At 37.6% G+C, this 16,252-nt stretch overlaps 1 protein-coding gene across 1 annotated transcript in view; it reads left to right on the plus strand.

The window, feature by feature from the left end:
* Positions 1 to 712: 712 nt before the first annotated feature.
* Positions 713 to 16,252, plus strand: part of SAMD12 (sterile alpha motif domain containing 12) — a 604,883-nt gene continuing 589,343 nt past the window's right edge. The window contains exon 1 of the mRNA XM_069081255.1: positions 713 to 725. The gene's annotated coding sequence lies outside the window, so the exon portion shown is untranslated. The remainder of the gene's footprint in view (positions 726 to 16,252) is intronic.

Consider the following 16,252-nt stretch of genomic DNA (forward strand, 5'->3'; position numbering starts at 1 on the left):
TAGAGGGGGTATGCTTTCTCCCTGAATTGATCATGGCAGGGGTCAAGTTCACCAGAGAACCACAAGGTAAAGAGGATTATCAGAGGGAGAAAGTGTATTTCTCTGCTCTACCCCCTTTTAGTCTAGTGACCTAGAAGGAAGAAGCACATCATTTCCATATAGAAGATTTCAGGCCACCATCCTCCAAGGATACCATTCTACCCCTTTCCCAGAGCACCTCTCATTCCAATTAATATAAATATATGAGGCAGAGCCAAGATGGCAGAGTAAAGGCAGAGCCTCTCCTGAGCTCTCCCAAATTCCCCTCCAAGCAACTTTAAAATAATACCTCAAAATGAATCCTGGAGTGACAGAACCCATGAAAGGGCAGGGTGAAGCAATTTTCCAGTCCAAGAAACTTTGAAGGTCAACAGGAAAATCACTATTGATTAGAAAAATGCTAATTAGGGACAGCTAGATGGCGAAGTGAATAGAGCACTGGCCCTGGAGTCAGGAGGACCTGAATTCAAATCGGGCCTCAGATACTTGACATACTTACTAGCTGTGTGACCTTGCGCAAGTCACTTAACCCCAATTGCCTTACCTTACCCCCTCAAAAAATGCTAATTAAAACATCTCTAATGTACTACTTCACACCTATCATAGTGTTTAATATGACAGAAAAGGAAAATGATTTTGAAGAGGATTGGGGAAAATTGGGACACTAATGTATAGTACATGGGGTTGTGAACTGATTCAACCATTCTGGAGAGCAAATTGGAACTACACTCAAAGGGCTATAAAGCTGTGCATACCCTTTGACCCAGCAATACTACCACTGGGTCTATATCCCAAAGATATTTTTTTAAAAAGAATAATGATACATATATACAAAAATATTTATAGCAGCTCTTCTTGTGGTGGCAAAGAATTGGAGATTGAAAGAAAATCCATCAATTGGGGAATGGATCCAAGACAATTCTGAAGGATTTATGATGAAATATACTGTTCACCTCCAGAGAAAGAACTGATAGAATCTGAATGCAGATCAAGGCATACTATTTTTTACTGTCTTTATTTCTTCTTTATTTTGTTCATGCTTTTCTTTTACAACATGACTAATATGGAAATGTTTCACATTACTGTTCATATGTAACTTATATCCAATTACTTGCCATATCAGAGAGAGGCAAAGGGAGAGAGAGGAGAGAATTTGAAACTCAAAAAAATTTAAAACAAATATTTAAATTGTTTTTACATGTAATTAGAAAAAATAAAATATAAGAAATGTGGAAGTAAAACCAAAAAAATGAATATATGAGAAAGCCCACATGTCAGGTACTGTAATGGAAGATGAAGAAATAGACAAATATTATGAAGAACTTGTCAAGACCCTCCAAACCACATCAGTACCTGGTAATTTCAAGACAAAGATGGGCACAGGGAAGTCAGAAAAGTTCAGTGGAAAGAGCAAAGGATTTAAAGTCATAAGATAGGTATCCAAATCCTAGCTCTGTCAGATAGGAGGACTCAAATACAGTTCTCTTAAATACCCTTATTTCTTGTTGAATACGATGTAAAATATTTAGCTTGTAAAATTACATTCATCCCAATAACATCTCCTATCACTAAAAATGTAGGACACGTACTACAGTACTATCTCCCATCAATAAATAAGTGGACAGTGAGAATTTTCTTGGTATTTTGAGCAGGATGATCTAGATTAAACACACATGGGGAAAAAAAGGAGCTTAACATTTATTAATAAAGTTCTAGTGGCAAATATTGAAAAACAGATATATAGACAAAGAGAGCAGAATATTAGCTTTGACATGTAATATTTAAGGGCAGAAAGTTATTATTAATATTTATATATCTAATATGTACAATCTGGGATTCTTTGATTGCTTGTCTGGCCAGCAAAAGGGGGATCATATTTTCTCATGTTAATGTGAGTATAGGCACAGCCACCATCCAAATAACCTTAGTGAAAAGGAGGGAGCCCCTAAGGCCAGTAGGTCAATCAACAAGCATTTATTAAGCCTTACGATGAGCCTGGCACTGAACTGGTCAAAGGAACTGCCAGCCTTTAGGAAGATTTTCTTGGGGAATGTAAAGCCCTGGTTTCCTTTAACCCCTCTCAAGACCCTCTTTATTTTATTACCTAAAACAGGAGTGGGGAACCTTCAGCCTCAAGGCCACATGTGCCCACCAGGTCCTCAAGTGCAATTCTTTGACTGAATCCAAACTTCATGTTTCTGTGAAGTTTGGATTCAGTCAAAGGGCCATACTTGAGGACCCAAAGGGCTACATGTGGCCTTGAGGTTGCAGGTTCCTAACCCTTGACCTAACTATCAAGTATTTGATCAATGTGCTCCTGGTCCATTAAAATAGACCCCAATTGCTTCATGCCTTCATAGGGACCTGTAAATTGCGGTGGGTGAAAAATATCCATCACCTGCTGATTGACCATCTAGTGATGAGTCACTTTGACCTTAATTAAGCCTGGTCCTTGCAACTTGCTACTTGCCATTCACACTTTTGACTTTATTTACTTGGTAGAACTTGTCAGAGGTTACTGAAAGACTTTCAGAATGAGAATGATAGGATGGCACTCCAAGGCATGCAAATATTTTATTTTTTCCTCCCTTTAATGCTGGGAGGGAGGTCCTATTATTAACCCCATTTTACAGATGAGGAAATTGAGGCTAGGAGCAGTTAAGTAACTTATCCAGGATTGCACAGTTCATAAGTGTCTGAGGTGGGATTTGAAGCCAGATCTATTTTGACTCCAGGTCTAGTGATCTCTCTACCTCACTTCCTGGCTGTCTATATGACCTAGGTTTCTATGTCATGAAGAGAAGAAAGATTATAGTAGAACTTTAGCTTAGGCAAGAACCCACCACAAATAGGTAGACAGATTGTGATGCATGAATGCACTGAAACATTGCACCCAAAGAAATGACAAATAGAAATACAGGATGGCTTATATGAAGTGATATAGAGAAAAGTAAGAAGAACCAGGAAAACAATATGCACACTGAGTCTACAATACCATAAATAGAAGGAATACTAAAATGAAACCAAACAATATACAATTAATATTAATCAAGGTTGGGGTGGCTCAGTGGTGCAGTGAATAGAGCACTGGCCCTGGAGTCAGGAGGACCTGAGTTCAGATCCAGCCTCAGACTCTTGGCACACTTACTAGACCTGTGATTTTGGGCAAGTCACTTAACTCCAATTGCCCTCCAAAAGGCCAAAAAAAATATTAATCAAGGTTGGTCCCCCAGAAAAGAAGAGAAAACGCACCTCCCCCCTTTCACTGAAGAGCTGTGGGACTATGGCTATGGAATGCCCCATATGATATCAGACACAGCTGATGTGTTGGTTCTGATAAATTGTTAAATTTTTGTTGTTTTCATCTTTCTTACAAGGGAAGACTAATTGGGAGGAAGGTGTTTATTCAGAAATGAGTATAATATGAAACCTTAAAAAAAGATCTTACTCCTTAGGATAAATTTGACAACAGAGTCCTAAGAACATGATGGGAATGAGATCCACAGGGCCTATAAAACCTTCTAGTTACTTTGAAGATGTTCTTCTCTCCTGCTTCCCTTCCACTTGGAAAATGCTCAAGGCAAAGAAGTTAAAAATATCACACTAACAGAGCCTAAAGCCTTCCAATTAGACATTTCCTTACAAAGCTGGGCTCTGTCAGCAACCACCCAGAAATATAAGACCCTGTCCTGCTCCTCCATGGCTATCTACCTATGACCTAGTTTACTGATGATGATCCTGTCGATCAGTTATCAATACTAAGCATTCCTTATCAATGATGTCCTTGTGGGTAAAGCCAAGATGGTGGAGTAGTGAAGCACTCAGCTGGGCTCTCCCAACACTTCCCTTCAAACAACTTTAAAATACTGTCTCAAATTGAATTCTGGAGCGGCAGAGTCAACAGAGGTCAGAATCAAACATCCTTCTGGCCCAAAATAACATAGGAGGTGAGAAAGAGAGATCTGTGACACAGAGAAGGAAAATGGCCAGGAGTCCATGTGAATGAAACACCAGTGGTGGGACTAAGTGATGGTGAAAGAAGCAGCAGCTTCTGCTTAGGGATGTTGCAAATCAGAGACAGTAAAGGCATCTGGCAACGGTCAGGAAGAGATCTCAGGGTATCCTTGTGCTGGCACTAGACATAGGACCAGATGCTGTTTGGAAGCTCCATTACCTATGTTCACTTCTGGGTCATAGGTCAAGGGCAGAGAGGAGTACTTCTGGTCGAGTGGGAGTAGAAGCCCTGATGTGCAGTATCACTTGTGGCCCCAAGGGATTAGAGACCATGAGGAAAAATGTTCTGGTCCCAAGGGATCGGGGCCCTTCCTGGGAAAGGACCAGAGTGCACTTCAAGAGAGTAGTGATCAAACCTTTCCCTAGATCACACCACCTTGGAAGCAATGAAAACTTCAAACTCCCAGAACCAGCTCTGAAAACAGCAGTGTGGAAAAACATGAACCTTAAGAAAGAGCTCCTCTTCCCCCCACACTCCCTTGGAACAGATCCCGACTTTAACATAAAGTTTCAAATCAAGAAATAGGGTGAGAAAATGAGAAAAAAAATGACCATGGTGACACACAAACTCAGAAAAAGACAATGAAATCAAAACAGCTACAAGCAAAGCATCAAAAAATATGAATTAGACACAATCCTAACAAGAATTCCTACAAGAGCTTTTTCCTTTTAAAAAAATTTCTTTGGGATACAGACCTGGTAGTGATATTGTTGGGTCAAAGGGTATGCACAGTTTTATAACCCTTTGTGCATAGTTCCAGATTGCTTTCCAGAATGGTTGGAGTAGTCCACAACTCCACCAATGATGTGTTAGTGTCCCAATTTTCCCACATCTCTTCTAGCACCGTCATTTTCCTTTTCTGTCATATTAGGTGTGATTTATCAGAAGTGATTTAGAGCATTTTTTCATGTGACTATTTATACCTTTAATTTCTTTCTCTGAAAACTGCCTGTTCATCTCCTGTGACCATTTATCAACTGTAACTAGCTCTTATTTTTATAAGTTTGGCTCAGTTCCATATATATTTGAGAAATGAGGCCTTTGTCAGAGAAACTTGCTGAAAATATTTTTTCTGTTTCCTGTTTTTCTTCTAATTTGGGGTGCATTAGTTTTGTTTGTACAAAAGCTTTTTTAATTTCATGTAATCTAAATTATCTATTTTACTTCCAGTGATGTCTTATCAGGTCAAATCTTGCAAGAACCAGTTACCATGCCTGCTAGGAGACCCATTTGACTTCTCTGGGGAAGTCAGGGAAATCTGTGGGAATGCTATTCTGTTTAGTTCAGCTAGAGCCTAGAATTTAAACTTGCCTCAGAGAGGGTAAAGCTTTTGTTTTCTAAGTAATCATTAAAAAGTATGTATTCCATAGGGACAAATATATTCATAGCAGCTCTCTTTGTGATGGCATCATCACATCCCCATCAACTGGGGAATAGCTGAATATGTTGTTTTATTACTATGATGGAATGCTGTTTGTCCTTAATTCTCAAAGAGGACCATGACATCACATAAAATGATGCCATGACTTGGAAGTGAATTGGACCTAAGTGAGGCAGGATTGTGCAAGGCAACTAGCCTCACTTTCTCCTCCAGAGCCATCTGGGTCCAGTGGCAAGATATAGATAAGGATGACTGGAGATGATCTCCTATAATGGAATATTACTGTGCTGTAAGAAATAATGAAAAAGGGATGGTTTTAGAGAAACCTGAGAAGGCTTGCATGAATTGATTCAAAGTAAAGTGAATAGAATCAGGAGAATAATTTATACAATAACCACAGTATTGTAAAGACAAACTTTGAAAGACTTAATAACTAATCTACACAATAACCAATCACAATCCCAGAGGAATCATGATGAAACATGCTATCCACCTCCTGATAGAGAGTTGAGAGTGCAAATGGAAGTATATTATGGTGAGACATAGACAGGGAAGGAATTTGTTTTACTTGACTATACATATTTGTAATTGTGGGGAAAAATGGTTGATTAGTTCAATCAAATCAATTCATATGACTTCTAATATTTCTCTTAGAGGAGGTATCTTGTGGAATGATATAGTAGAATATATACCTGAGTCAGAAGGCTTGGCTTCTGGCTGTGGCTTTGCAATTAATTGGCTGTGTGACCTGGGGAAATCATTTGATTTCTCAGGCCACAGTTTCTTTAGACTCGAGCACTTGCCAGATTGCTCCCCTTTGACAACTACCTTCTCATCCAGAAGAAACTTTCAGCCTAGGACTCCACTTTCCCAACTGATGATTCCCTCAATGGGACCACTGTTTCTGGAATGACTCCAGCCTTGTCTTACCTCTCATGCCTCAACTCACTTTCCAGACTTTTCACCATCCAGGTCATTTTTTATCCATTTCCCTTCCCATAATTAAAGGATGAGTTCCTTAACAGTTAGGATTACCTTGTTTTTTTTGTTTTTGTATCTCCGTTTCAGAACAGTGCCTGGCACTTAACACTGTAGCCATCGGTAAATTGAGAATAATAATCATAATACCCACCTACCCTACTTCACAGAGTTGTTATGAATGTTAACAGTAATAGTAAGAACAACTCACATTTCTAGGTTCGCAAGGTTTTCACTCACAATAACCATGTAAGGTAATTCTCATATTATCATCATTTCACAAATAAGGAAACTGAAGCTGAGAGATTGTCCATGGTTGTCCAACCAGAAAATATCTAAGGTGAAATATAAGCCCAGGTCTCCCTGTTCAACTCCAGTCTTCTTTCCACAAGGTCATAACACAATAATGTACATTAAGTGCTTTGAAAACTGTAACATATTTTACAAAAATGTAAGGTATTAAAATTGTAAGTAAACTAAATCTATTAACCAATTACTATTCAACACAGTTTATGCAACTTTCCATGAAGACTATTTCTTTCAGTCTTTAAATTGAAAGTTTAAAAAATCAGTTAGAACTCTGAATGTGCAGGCATTTGCTAAATTAGAAGACATGGAGGAGATTTCATATCCAACAAGAAGAATGGGAAACACTAAAAATAGGGAAAATTGCAAATTATTATTTTTAGTATATTCAACAGAAAACAGCAGGCTCCTTTTGAGAGGTCGATAAGTGCTGGATGACAAAGATGACTTTTAAAACATAAAGCAAACTAAGGGGAAAATATCTCAGAAGCTCCATGTATATTTTCCATGCAGTAATGTCAGCTAAAATTTAATATATATGCATATATATATATATTTTAATTGCTAATAGCTATTTCAGAATAACAGAAAACATGAAAGCTGAATATAAAGACAGAAATAATTTTGCATCTCATCCCTGAAATTGAAAAGGTTTATGATAAGGTACCTGCATTATTTATTTCTATTGTTAAATAGGGTCCAATTTCAAGCTGATTATCTAATATCAGCTATCTGATCTGAGCATCAGCAATCTATTTTTTTCCTAATCCAATTTCCTTTTTTATTTGCATTTCTAATAGCTTCTTTGATTAAGGAACTAAGGATAGAAATGATAATGCTCCATAATTAAGTATCTGGGCTCGAAGTTTGCCTTTTATTGTTATATACCATTCAGAGACCCAAATCACAAATCTAGATAATATGCAAAATTACAAATTATATTATCGATGTGTTAGAAGATTACTGAATTAGGCAAAATTTCACATTTTGTCCATGCCCAATGCTTGCTACTTAGTAAAATTTCCTAAATAAAAGCTTCAGTAGACTACAATGAATCTAATTCATTTCGTTATGTAAGAGTTTGGGCAAATAGCTATAAGATTACCAAAAGATACATTTAATCAAATATATTACATTATTTCAATATGGATGCAGTGATCTTATATCCTCTTTAAAAAAACAAGTATTTCAAGGAAGTATAAAAACTCTAAAAATTACAGTCTGAATAAGCTACTGGAAATACTATGGATATGGGAAAAAATCTATTAAAGGCTTTCTTGATTTTTTTCATTTATTTTAAATTAACACTTTCAGGCAATTTCTAGATGCTGAAAGTGAAGGAAAAAACTGAGTTGCTTCTAGTCTCAAAGTCTCATATCAAAATCATTATTTGGATATTTCAGATGACAAAATAGCCCAAGGTCTGAATCATGTATTTAATTTCCAGTTTTACTTTGCTCATGCAGAAATAGCCTTTGAGTCTCATCAACTGAAAGCTCATGTTGACAAAAAAATTTAACACTGATCAAAACTTAACACTGTAGACTTGTAATTATTTGAAAGATCTGTGATTTCATCAATTAGATCCACTGATCACAAATCTTTAAAATCTTAGTAGATAGTTTCATGGTTGTTGCTGTGACCAACAAAAAACTATTGTTCGTTGGTCATCCCTGTAGTGATGAGGCATTTTATATCTAACCAGGTAAAAATAGGCCCAGTGTCAATCAAACCCATGGTCCAATGGAAGTAGAACTATATCTGGAGTCAAAGGACCTAAATTCAAATCCTGTCTGTAGCACTTACTACTTTTATGACCATAGTGAGTCAATATCCCTGAACCTGAGTCTACTCATCTATAAATGATAAAGTTGGGCAGCATTTGATATCATTCTAGAAATGCTAGCTATAGCAAGAAGAAAAGAGAAACTGAGAATAAATATAGACAAAGAGGAAACAACATTCTTACCTTTTGTAGATGACATGATAGTTTACCTAGAAAATATTTGATATTCAACTAAAATTAATTAAAACAACTTCAGCAAAGTAATAGGATATAAATAAAGCCACAAAATCATTAGTCCTTTTGTATATTACCAGCAAAACCCAGCAGGAAGAGATTTTTTAAAAAGAAATTTCAGTCAATTTAGCTACAGAATATATATAAAAATCTGAGAGTCCAGCTTCCAAGACACACAATGGAATTATAAGAATACAAGTACAAAATACCCTTTAAAGAAATAGATAGACTATTAAAATTAGAAAGATATTAATTGCTATGTGCCTGTATAATTAAAATTACTTTACCTACATTAATTTACATATTCAGAACCATACCAATCAAACTACCAAAAAGTTACTTTATAAATCTAGGGGAAAAAAATCCTCTAGAAAAACAAAAGTCAGTAATCTCAAGGGAAATAATAATAACAACAACAACAATAATAAAGGTGGGAAGGAAGGAAGACTATCAGTAACAGACCTCAAACTATGCTTCAGGACTTAGCCCAATTACCACCCTATGCAGAAATTCTTTTCCAATCCCTCCCACCCACCACCACTAGTGCCCTTCCTTTCAGATTTCCTTCCATTTTCACTGTATATAACTTGTATGTACCTATTTACATATCTATTAGAATGTGAGCTCATTGAGGAAAGGTACTGTGCCTCACTTTAACCTGGGCTCTGAGAAATTAGCCTGGGATGTTTTGTATCATTTCACCTTTTCAATTTTAAGTGCTAGTGGCAATTGGTTTCACCTGATTGGAAACTGAAGTCATGGCAACAGTAGGGCTAGGATTTCAAGGAGCCAGTCAGCCCAACAAGGAAGCCTGAGAAACCAGGATGCCTGATACTCAAACCAAAGGGGGGGGGGAAGAGTGGATTTGGAACTATGTTCTATAGGAACTGAGCTAAACCATCAACCTAATCCCTTCATCCCCTCCCCAGAAACTGGGCAGGTATGGAGGGAAGAGGAATTATGCTTAACACATATTGGGAGAGTAAATTTGTATATTTGTGATTATAGCTTTAAAGTAGATATTTCTTTGGAAAAGCTAATCTTCTGTTAGTAGCTAAATGAACCTGGCCTTCAGTGTGTAGGAACATACACCTACATATACCTACACTTGAGAGAACACCATCAGTAGAGGCTGGAGCCAGTGACAACAAACTTACAAATCCTGGGAGAGGAAGAAAAATGCAAAATATAATTTAAAATGTAAAATATCTGGCCTTAATGCAGTGGGACAGGGGTGGGGGGTGGGGGGGATGGGGAAGGGGTCAGGATATGATTGTTATACTAATAATATGAGAAATGCACATGAGAACAACTCTGAAGTTTATAGTCACCTGTATCACATTGGCTAAAATGACAAAAATGGAAAATTAAAATTTTTGGATATTCTATAGGAAGAAAGGCATACTTTATGTACTGTTGGTATAATTATGAAGTGATTGATCCATTCTAGAAATCAATTTGATGAAACTATGAGGAGGCTCTTTGATGAAACTCTGGGAGCCCCCTTGAGCTCTCCTTGAGTCCTTGAGGTACAGGCTCTGGGAACCTCCCTTGGATTCTTGATTAAATCATCCCATTTGATGAGGCATTTGCATGAGGAAATAAGCCTTACATTGTGGCTGGGCCCAGACTTTAGCCTTTAGTACTAACCACTAGCTACCGTGTTTCCCTGATAATAAGACACTGTTTTATTAATTTTTTGGAAAGAAAAACACCAGAGGGCTTATTTTCAGGGGAGGGCTTATGTTGTCCTGCATCAGCTCTCCTCCGTGGCACTGCTCTCAATGGCGCCAGCAAGCAAATCACTGGGGAAGAACAGGATGACGCGCTCACTGCTGCAGCTCTGATTGGATGCAGCTTGGAGTGCAGCGTGCGTTTCACGGGGGGGGGGGACGATGCATACAGAGGGTACCGTAATGTAGCATGTAGCGCGCAGGGGATCACCTTCACTACAGTAGCAATCTCAATAGGGCTTATTTTCGAGGGAGGGCTTATTTTCGAGGAATCTTACACAGTAAGGGGAGGGCTTATTTTCGGGATAGGTCTTATTATCAGGGAAACCCGGTATTAACTACTAACTCTTGGCTAGTTACTAGCCTAGCCCTCCATTTTTCATCTACTTATCTATCCACCCTTGAACTGGCCACCATTGTCTGTAGCCTCCAGTGACTTCCCACCCTTAATCACTCATTGACCTCATTAACTCCTCCTGAAGACCCTCCCCAAACTCCTCCCCTAGACCACCCCTAGATTCCTCCCACAACCTTCTGTATATAAGACCCCATCCTGTTTTCATGTTTGTGAGAGTGCCATAGAATAGTGAGTGCCATAGAATGACCTAGTACAGACTTATTCTGTGTTTAATGCAAATGAACTTTTAATAAACTTTACTTTTCTTTGGCTGAGAAGAATTGAGTTAAATTCATTTGGCAGGACCCAGAGTGTTGGTATTTTGGGGTCTCCAGAGCAACCCTAACCCTCTTAGTGGGTAACCTCTTCAACTATACATAAAAAGTCACTAAAGTGTACATGCTCTTTGACCAATGATACTACTAGACTTACAATCCAAAAAGATTTTTAAAAAGGGCGCAAGGTCCTATTTGCACAAAAATATTTATAGTGGCATTGTTTTTTGTACAAAAGAACTGGAAATAAAATTTAACGCCCACCAGTTGGGGAATGGCTGAACAATTTATGGTACATAAACATAATAGAATATTAATGAACCTTAAGACATGATGAAAGATTGTTGTTCATCCTTTGTTTTAGAAGAAGACCAATGACATCATAGGTGATGTCTTAACTTGCATGTGAATTGAATTTAAGTGAGGCAGAATGACACAAAGTCATCAGCCTCACTCTCTCTTTCTGAGTCATTGAGGTCCAGTGGCAGGACAAAAGTCAAGACTGGCAATGGTCCAGGATGCAATGGATGACCTTGTTATCTTCGATGACTGACCAAGCTCTAAACACTCCACAGTGCCTGCTTCAGACACCTTTGTGACCTTTGAAACAAATTGTTCTCATCCACCCATTCTGCCAGAGAAAGTCTTCACATGCTTGGGGTAGACATCATCCTAACTCACCTACATGTTTAAAGCTTGTCAGTTATACTCAATTTGGTTTAGCCTTTCTGCCAAAACAGTTTTACCAAGATGTGACCTCTGTGCCTGCTATAGCTTCTTAGAGACACAGGTGGGATTTGGGTAAAGATGAATACCAAAGGTAGATGAGCATCTCTGAAAAGGGCTTGACAAGATATAGAAACAGCATAACTTGGAATGACTTGTATGAACTTATATGGAGTAATGTGAACTAAACGGGGGGAATCAATTTATACAATGACTGTTGGTGTTGTTCAGTCCTTTCCAACTCTTCATGGCCCCATTTGGAGTTTTCTTGGCTCAAGATACTGGATTGGTTTGCCATTTCATTTCACAGATGAGGAACTGATGCAACATAGTTAAGTGACTTGCCCAGGGTCACACAACTTAGGAGTGTCTGAAGCCAGATCTGAACTTAGGGGGGTGAGTCTTCCTGACTTCAGGCCCACCACTCCATTCACTATTCCACCTAGCTGCCCTTAAACAGTAATGACAATATTGTAAAGTTTAATAACTATAAAAGACTTAAAAACTATGATCAGTACAATGACTGGCCATGACTCCATAAGACAAATAATGAGGTCGCAGATACATAAAAGGATCAAAGTATTATAATAATTTATATACCAAATGGCACCTTCTACTATTCTAAACAAAAGGACTGGGGATTTACATTAGGGATACAAATCCAGCAAGTAGACAAATACTCAACATATAAGAAGAAATATGAATTCAAGTGACAATTTAGTTTTTTTTTTTTAAGCAATTGGGGTTAAGTAACTTGCTCAAGGTTACACAGTCAGTTATTATTTCTGGGTGTGGTGCTGAGTATCTGAGCCCGGATTTGATCCAGGTTATCCCGACACTGGAGCCGGTGCTCTTACTCGCTGAGCCACCTGGCCACCCCTAAGCAATTGGGGTGAAGTAACTTGCTCAAGGTTACATGGCCAGGTGTTTCTGGGTGGGTGCTAAGTGTCTGAGCCCAGGATTCAATCTCCAGGTCTTCTCAACACTAGAGCCGATGCTCTTACTCGCTGAGCCACCTGGCCACCCCGACAATTTAGTTTTGATAAACAAGGATCATAGTGATTATATCAGAATCCCATGCAACAAATCACACTATCCATTATTGGGACAAACTACTTCTTTTTTTGTATCTCTGTTAATGGTTAAAATTTATATAGTATTATAAGATTTATAAAGCATTTTTTCCATATTATCTTTTATGATCTATTATAGCATTGTCTTTATATACAATGTTAGAGATGGACAGGATCTTTTAGCCACAATCAATCAGCCAGTAATCACTAAACACCTATTCTTTATCCACAATATTACAAACCACAGTTCTCTTCATTTAAATGTTATAGCTAAGGGGTAAATGCTACTGCCAATGTAACAATGCCTTAGAAAATGACTCAAGACCTTAAAAACAACCCAACTGAATCATCATGTGTCTGACAGGCGTATTAAACTCTTCTGCCAACTGCTGCCATGTTATAACTTGGAGTTCAAGTAAATGAACTTTCCTGCCTCTGGATTCCTTTGGTAGCTGCACCAGACACACCCAATGTGAAATTCAATTCCTTGCTTGGGGAGGTGAATTTCTGGGACCAGGCCAAAGGGAGGGTGGAGAAATTAAATGCAGTCTGAGGCCTGCTCCTCCAGGCTAAAAGCAGACATAAAGTTAAGCAAAACTAGCAAGATCAGAAGCAGCTTTACTTGAATACACCACTAGTTTGGGCTTGATCTGTTTCTGGGGCTTAAGGCAAGATAAAGAACCTCACAGGCCACAAGCAAGTCTGTTTCATAATTTTTTGGGTAGATTCATTTTTCTCAGTATACCTGGATATATACAATATCTATCCTTATTTTTTCCAGTTGTTGCTGCTTTAAAACTATGGTTTCATCCATGTAGGGATCTCTGAGTACAGGAACTGCCTTCACCAGGGGAGATCAGCAACTCATTGTAACTTCCAGTCTTCGTTTCTTGGTACATCCAGAGGTTAATATACTTGGCAACCATCACCCACATATAATATAATACTGCAGTATATCATACTATATTATGTTGTGCTATGTTGTATTATATTGTGTTGCATTATATTATATGTTGTGCTGTATTATATTGCATTGCATTATATTACATTATATTTATTATATTACATTGATCATATTATAGTATATTATGTTATTTTTTCCAAAGTTTTATTTTAGACTCATGCACCAGAACACAAATATAGAATAGAGAAAAGAACAAAAACATATCATAAACTTAAATATAAAATTAGAAAGAAAAAAAATCATGTTGTGTGCATAGCAGAACATAAGAGAGGATTCAAAATATGTAACAATAAATTTTTATTTCAAGAAACCTTATATGATAAATAATACTCCTTATGTTAAGAATTATCTATCTTTTCTTTGCTTCCTTGTGAGTTTTCTTTTGTTCTCTGCTGTGCACTTTTTTACCTTGTTCCTTTTTTCCCTCCCCCCAACCCCTTCCCCAGAAGGCTACAATATAGTTTAGATATGTTTCTCTATAGCTATAGATATACACATACACATATACGTATATACATACATATATAGACTTATACTTTCCCAAACCTATTCGACTCCTGATCTTTGTTTTTATGTATGTGCATATATCTCTTGTTTTCTATTCATCCTGCCTCCTCTACTTTACTTCTACCCACTAACTTGCCTTCATAAGACTTGCCTATCCCCCTCCAAGGATCCCTCCCCTATCCTCCCTTTCCCATAAATCTAAACACCCTTCTATACCCCTATTTTATCTATGCCCTCACCCTCCCCTCTAAAGATCCCTCCCTTGTCCTCTCCCCCCCTTCCTATAGGCCCCTACCATTTTATTTCTTCTGAATTTAGAAGACTTTATACTTATATATATATACATATATATATATAGTTCCCTCTTAAACCCATTCCCACTGAAAGTAGGTTACTAGAACTACCAGCCCTCTTTCCCCATCTAATTCCTCTGCATCAATTCTTCCTCGTGCACCTCATTTGTATAAAATAATTTCTCTTTAAAACTGTTCCTAAACGACTTTACTTTTTAAATTCAAATCACACTCAGGTTTACCCCAGTCTTTCTTAAGAGCTACCCAATTATTGATAAGAATCTTAGACATACATTTTACATATATAAAAAGTAAACAGTTGGGGCGGCTAGGTGGCGCAGTGAGTAAAGTGCTGGCCCCAGAGTCAGGAGAACCTGAGTTCGGTTCCGGCCTTAGACACTTAACACCCACACAAAAAAACTAGCCGTGTAACCTTGTTACTTAACCCCAATTGCCCTCCAAAAGGCAAAAAAAAAAAAAGTAAACAGTATCCTTATGGATCTCTTATAAATATATATTATATATGTTATGTTGTTATGCTATGCTATGTCATGTCATGTCATGTTATCTTATGTTATGTTATATTACAGTCTGACACAGTATTTGAATTTAAATCTTCCTAACTTCAAGGTAAGGTCTCTACTATACCACACTGTATCTTGTCTATCTCTACTATAGGTAAATGATGTATATTTGAGTGTATATTAAATATAAAATGTGAATATAACAGAGATGCTAAAGTCAAATGATGGCATTTTGGTCCTCTTCAAGAACAAAGGACAGCAACCAACCAACTCTAGGTACAGGATGTATATTTGGGTGTATATTAAATATATAATGTGTGTATAACAGAGAGAAACAGAGACAGAGAGAGAGAGAGAGCAGAAAGCTAGCCTTAGAGTCAGAACTTGGATTCAAGTGTTTGATTCTAATAGTTATTGGCTTGGTTTAGTGGCTCCTGATAAGTCCCCTAAATCATCAGTGGTCAGGGAATTCTCTGAACTTATAAATGGAGTTAACCTATACAGACAGAATAACTTCCTCACTAAGAGTTGCTTACATCGATAAATCATAAGCATGGCTTTTTTTAATGGTATCTGTGTCTATATTTATTTGTTCCAGAAGAGATTTTTTGTTACTGTTTTTATCAAGCAAATAAAAAATGGCCATTCTTCTCTCTGCCCCCACCCCCACCCCAACAGTCCCTAGTGGGGCTTATTGAGAAAAGCATTCAAACTATCTTCTTTTCATCTCCCTCCAAGTCATTAAGCCATCTGAAAGGGCTATAGGGGCATGAATAATTAAACCTGGGAAAGTTTCCTTTCACAGTGCCTGTTTACTCTGCATTTCCCCACAATTTTCTATATCTCCAACTATGCTGAACATATAGTTAGAACTATCCATTTATTCCAATGCTGACTGGCTCTGAGACCTTTTATCACCCTAATTTTCAATCAAATTCAATCAACAGTCAATAAAGGTGGATGTGTCATCAGGAGACATCTGGAAGAAGTGGATTCTTATGCATTTTTATATTGATGGACA

Source organism: Petaurus breviceps, unplaced genomic scaffold (assembly GCF_028583685.1).
Source record: "Petaurus breviceps papuanus isolate PSGF00001 unplaced genomic scaffold, PetGlider_PUasm1.0 98, whole genome shotgun sequence".
Lineage (NCBI taxonomy): Eukaryota > Metazoa > Chordata > Mammalia > Diprotodontia > Petauridae > Petaurus > Petaurus breviceps.